We start from the raw sequence: 6,472 nt of genomic DNA on the forward strand, positions 1-6,472 counted from the left end.
ACGCCGGGTTTCTACGTCATCCACCAGCTGGCACGCCCCTAGGAAATTTCTCCCCTTGAGTTGCATTACGCACTTCTGACCAGCAGAGGGCAGCAACTTCTTCGCACTCGGGACGACTGGCGGAGCGAGGAGCCTGTGCTTACGTATTGAGCATGCTCGAAGGAGGACCAGCCACCACTTCCTCTCGCCTGGGCGGGCAAGCCTTTACTTTCGCTAAGGTCCTCTTTGGATTTAGTACGTAGGTTTAATGGAGTTTACACTGATAATTTCCAGTAGTAAGGTGGCCTGGTAAATTTTACAAGTGTGGAAAATACAATAACAGACTTTAACATTTTAGGGAATATATTTTCTGCAGGGAATCCAATCCTAAAAAGCAGCCCAGATGCTTCAAATGCAACGCATCCTAAAATAAACCCATCATCCCTCCCGTCTGGATTCTCTACTCATTCTGTAACAACTCATTCAGGAAGTCTTACCACCACTTTCCAAATGGCTCAGTTCAGCTGTTATCCTTGGAGCTTCTCTTGTATCCTCAAATATCAAATCAGCCCCAAGGCTTGCGGGGTCCAAAGCGGAAATACCAGTCTATTCAGATACTTCTGTCTGTCCTCGCATCCAAAAGTACAGAAGTGCCTGTGGAAGTTTAACCCTATGGTCAAGAGGACACTCGGGAGCATCTTCTGCGAAACACAAATACAACCATGACTTGTCCACATAGGAACCCCAGTTTTCTCAGGATAGCACAGACTCCTTAATATGAATCTTAAGTTACTCACAAGACCATATTAAAGTCTGCTGCCAGCCCAGCAGTTTCATTTATCACCCTCCCCGCTTTACATTATGTTAGCCACCCGTGCTCACTGATTCACTTTCACCTTGCTCGCTCTCTTTTTCATCAGTTCCCGCTACCTGAGAATATAGTGACTTCTCTCAAATGGGAAAACTGTACTCATGTGTTAAATTTTAGCTTAGATTTTTGCATTCTCTTCCTCTGCAGTTTACTACCACCCTATCCCTCTTCCCCGCCCCCATCTAATTCAAGATGGGGGATTAGTTTCCCCACTTTTGTAAATTACCCCCATCAAGCACTTGTTTTTATGTTAATTTTATGTCAGTTGCCTATTGGTCCGCGTGTTCCTTCATAGACTCCAAGCTCACTAAGGCAGGAACCATGATAACTGTCTTTTCTCCACTGCAATCCTCAATGACTCAAAACAAAAGAAAACAAAACAGCCAATGCATAGGAAATGAGTGAATGAATGAAAGAATTAACAGGCAATAAAGAGCTCAAAGTCTAATGAGGCAATAGGATCTAAACATAAATATACAACAGGACTGCACCGTGTAAGTGCCAAGAGAAATGCATAGCAGTTAGTATTGTGACTTGTAACACCTCTCCACCTCTCCTAGGTATTGCAAAAAAGCTGTAAACCTCTCTCAATTAATTTTTCTGCCTGTAAAATAGGTATAATAATAATGTACCTACCCTGCTCCCTATAGAAATGGTAGGAAGTTCAAATTAGATAAGTGAAAAACACTTTCTCTAGTATTCTTTGATTTCAAAATCAGCATGAGATGTTAATGGGATGAAACTGTTCCCAAAGCCCAGTGATAAATATAAGCCCATGAATAGGAAATGTAATAGCCTTTACCTGGATTTGATTGGAAAGTTCTGCAAGAGCCCTATGCAGGACCCCTTTGTTTAGTGTTCTCAGCTTTGGCTACACATAAAAATCACCCGAGGAGCTTTAAATTCTGACGCCTTATCTGTGGTGATGAACACTGGGTGCTATATGCAACTAATGGATGGATCAAAAACTTATGATGTACTATATGCTAGCTAATTGAACATAATAATAAAAAATAAACAACCAAAAATTAAAATAAAATAAAATAAAATAAAATCTGATGCCTTAACAGCATCCCCAGACCAGTTAAATTAAAACTTTTCCCCGCAGTCAAGATGCGTGTAGATTCTCTGCCGGTGAATTGAATGAAAACAATTTGTCCAAAGCAATTAGTAAAAACAAGCTGGACATCAGGACAGTTGAGTCAAAACAAAACTTATCTAAAATCAACTACCCCAGAAATGATTTTTCACAAATTTTAAATATGGGGTAGTTTTATAACCCTTTGTGTGCTCATAAGAGATTTGCTTATTTGGTTTTGAAAATTGTTTTTTACTTTTTAGTTTTTTTAAGTTCTGGCTTGATTGTTAGCTGCTATCCACAATCTGCATGGTTTGGAAGAGAGAAAAGGTGATTTAGCCTACGTGTAAATGTTCACCATTATGGAGTTACTTTACCAAATTAACCTGTTTCACCTATTACCCAGAGAAGAAGACAAGTACAGTGAGATTCCTCCCACCTACCTTCCACCCCACACAAATTCAAAGTTTATTTGATCAAGTGCCTATAGTTGGACTGTACTATTTTCTTTTTGTATAAAATTTGATCAAAGTGGCAGAGGAAGTCAGGCATTGCTGGTCTCTGTCTCATGAAAAGCCCTGTCAAGTCAAAGTCAAGCATGTGCTAAGAAAACCCCTTTTCTACAAGGAGAAGAGACAAGGTTGGACATGACTTAGTCTCCATGTCCGCTCACACCCCCCACCCCCAAAAGAAACAAAATTGCCCCTGCAACCCCCTGGAATTTTTTTTTTTTTTACCATCGCCCCCCCCCCCACGCACACATACACATTATATTATGTTACTGTGTTTCTATTCCTCGCAATCAATGAATCCCTGGAACAATAGAAGTGTGCACTAATTGGTAGGCTGCTGAAATAAGTTACAAAGTCACTTGTGCCACATGCTCTGATTTTTATGGAAAACATGCACATTTATATGATTAGAAGAGAATCTGGATGTATAAATACTATGTGTTAATATCAGTTATCTCTTGAGGGTGGGTTAACGGCTTTTTAAAATTGTGTGAATTTTCATGTTATTGTAATGAGTGTGCATTGTTTTATATTTTTAGAAAGTAGAAAATGAGGGAAAGGATTCTTATTGTTGATGATTTGGGTCGTTACAAGATATTCTCAATTCTTAGACAGTTTAATATAGCACAAGGTGAGGAGCCTGGGTGCTAAAGTTACATTGTGTGAGTCTGAATCCTGGTTCTGCCACTTACTAGGTGTGTAGCATTATTAGGCAAGTTCTTTCTTTTTAAAGAAAAAAAAAATCTGAAATTATTAGAATAGACCTACTGAAAAAAATGGAATTCGAAAGTTTGATGGATAAAGGTTTACACAAAATATTTTTATATAAAGGGCAGTAGTGCAGGTAAAAATGCCATTGTATCAATTGGCTTTTGCTGCATAACAAACCATCCTCAAATTTGGTGGCTTACATAGCAATCACTAATTCAGTCCGTAATTCTGTGAGTACGAATTTGGCCTGGGCTCAGCTGGACTCGCTCAAGCATTTGTAGTCAGGTGTGGGCGGCTCCATGGTCTCATCCTCCAGCAGGCTAGAGTAGGTTTGCTTTCCTGGCAGCTGTGCATGTTTCTGAGTGAGAGTGTGAGAGAAAACCTCTTGCCTAGACTCTGGAACATAGACAGTACAATCCAAGGCATGAAATGCTTATGATTTCAAGTACTTTGTCCTTTGCCTAAGAAAGGATCGGGGTCTACTTCTATCCTATACCAGACGTATACTGGAAGTCCCTAAAAGTGCCCCCGCCAACAGGAGCGTAGTAACAGTCTCAACAAGAAGAGTTCCATCACCCTTCGTCATTGATTTTATCAAATTGATAGAATGCGTGATTTCATCAGTATCACAACCACCACCATGATCATCATCATCATAGCTAAACTTCACGACAAACCTGCCTGGCACTGTGGTAAGTGCTTTCTACAAATCACCAACACAGAATCTTTACACACTTACTACAGTTATTAAATATTTTTACAGATGAGGAAACTATAATCTAGGGAAGATTTTAAAATATTGGCCCCATGAAGGTAGTAATCCTATCTGTATTGTAAAAAGCTGCAAGCCTAGTGCCTAGCACATATTTCCTGAGTGAGCAAATGAACGAGTTTTCCAAGGATACACAGCTGCTAATCAAGGAATTTAACCCAGTCATGATTCATCCCAGAGCTCATGCTCTGACTCACTAAAAATCCTCACTTTTCCTATGCACATGGCCAAAGATTATAAAGGAAGAAATTTTAAGAGTTCAGAAAATGGGTGCTTATTTTAATTAGCCTTTGCCTAAAAAACAACTGGTAAAGTGGGAATCAGATCAAACTGGTAAGTACTACCTTCTTAACAGGCTTGGAAAGATGTCAAAGCAGTACCAGCTTAGGCTAAAGTGGCAGGGCTGGGAGTCTTGCAGAAAGCAATTCACAATATGGCATGGCTGGTAGGAGCCAGGTGCTGGAGTCTAGTAATCTGGGTGTCAGTCTTGGCTCTGTAACCCTGCAGAACTTGCCTAGTCTTTTTAAACCTCAACTTCCTAATCTGTAGTGTAAAAGTATAATGATATGGAGAATCTGTGTGGAGTAAATGAGATAATGGCAGTGTCGTACTAAGCACAGTGACTGGCCTATAGTAAGTGCTCAATAATATATCCTTTTTGGAGACCATGATCAACACATCAGTTATAATATGCCTGGTTTAGCCTGATGAGGGCTGTAAAGCTGAACTTGGGAGCAGGAACTTATAACTTCCTTGAATGAAGGGCAAAGCAGAGTCCTGGACCTAAGAGGAACATTCATATAAGAGTATGAATAAAAACTGGAGAATAACTTGGCCCCATCTCTGGGAATGAAGTTTTTGTTTTGTTTTGCTGTTATTAACATGATTAATTTCAGCTCCTCTTCAGTGTACCCTTACAAGCAATTCATATACATAAACATTTGATTCAGCTTAAAACAAAGATTTCAATATAGCATCCTCTTAAAATATTTTATTGATAAAATTCACTCTAGATATGAATTATGTTTACTGAGATACAAATTTGCAGTTGTGTTTGTTTGTTTGAAGATTTATTTATTTATTTATTTTAGAGACAGAGAACAGGCTAGTGGGGGGAGGGGTAGAGGGAGAGAGACAGAATCTCAAGCAGACTCCCAATGAGTGCAGAGCCCTATGCAGGGCTTGATGTCACGACCTGAGATCATGACCTGAACCAAAATCAAGAATCTGATACTTGGCCTTGAGATCATGACCTGAGCCAGAATCAAGAGTCTGATGCTTAACCCATTGAGCCACCCACACGCCTCTGCAATTTCTTTCGTCAGTAGGAATAATTAAAATATCTTCAGTATAAACTAATTGTTTGAAATAAATGTGTAGTTTGTGAAAAGTTTTTTGGAGGGGGCAGGAAATGCATGTTTAAAGTTTGCCTGATGAGTTTTGGAAATGAAACAAAAAATCCTGAACAGGATACTAATGTATCAACCTGCTATTGGTTGATGCCGACTACATGTAATTCACAAATATGTCAACAGATGGCAACTGTGAGCTTTAAATTTCTCAAGTTTTGTTTTAGCCCCAAATACTGCAGGAATGGCAAGAATCAAAGCACCTTTTTATTGATGGTTGGTTTTTAACCTACAATTCTTCAAAAAAGTGCCTGGTATCAATTTTTAACTCTGAAAGCCCTTCCTACTTGCCTATTAGTTTGCTGAACTAACAGATGTGCACCATGCTTACGCTGAGGAAAAACAATAGTAGAGTACAATATATTTTATTGAATATACTAGATGTTACATTTTGCAAACTATAGCTGTTGCTAAAAATCCATAAAAATGAAGTCAATCAGATGTATCTGTCTGTAAGTTAAAACCCAGCTGCTTTAATAAGGTTATGTTTTATTGGTAGTAAAACTCTGCCCCATAGGATTAATGAGGTTGAAACTAGCTGTTGAAAGCTTGTTTTTCAGAGAACTGTTTCCCTCTAATAAGCTAATGTGTCTTTTCAGACCCCACTAACAAACTCATTAACTGTCCCTGCAGAAGCCTGGACTCCAGGTCAACTGATAGGGCTCTAGCCTATGAACAAGCAAGACCCTGCATTCCTTACCTGAGATAAGGAGCCCAAGACCCCATCCATTTTATACTGGCTCTCAGAGCATGCCCCAGTCCCTTCTCCTTGTCCTAAGATAACTTTCTGATATCAGGGGCTAAATTTTGCCTTGCTGGTGTAAAGTCTCCACCCCAAAGTGAACGTGGGATGTTTGTTACATATACTTTTGCTCAATGCACATGCTCCGTCTTTCTTCATGAATAGTCATCAGTTTTCCTGCCCTTTTCATCAATATGTATGTAATCTCAACCCCCATTATTATTAAAAACTTGTTCTCTCCTCCTTCAGGGAAGTGGATTTGAGACTTGTCCTTCGGTCTCCTGGTTTGTCCCCTCTCAAGTAGACCCTTTCCTTGCTACATACCTGATGTCTCAGTGACTGGCTTTACTGTGCGTCCATCAGGAAGACGGAGTTGGATTTGGTTACAGTAGTCCTTA

This window comes from Neomonachus schauinslandi, chromosome 12 (genome assembly GCF_002201575.2).
Source record: "Neomonachus schauinslandi chromosome 12, ASM220157v2, whole genome shotgun sequence".
Classification (NCBI taxonomy): Eukaryota; Metazoa; Chordata; class Mammalia; order Carnivora; family Phocidae; genus Neomonachus; species Neomonachus schauinslandi.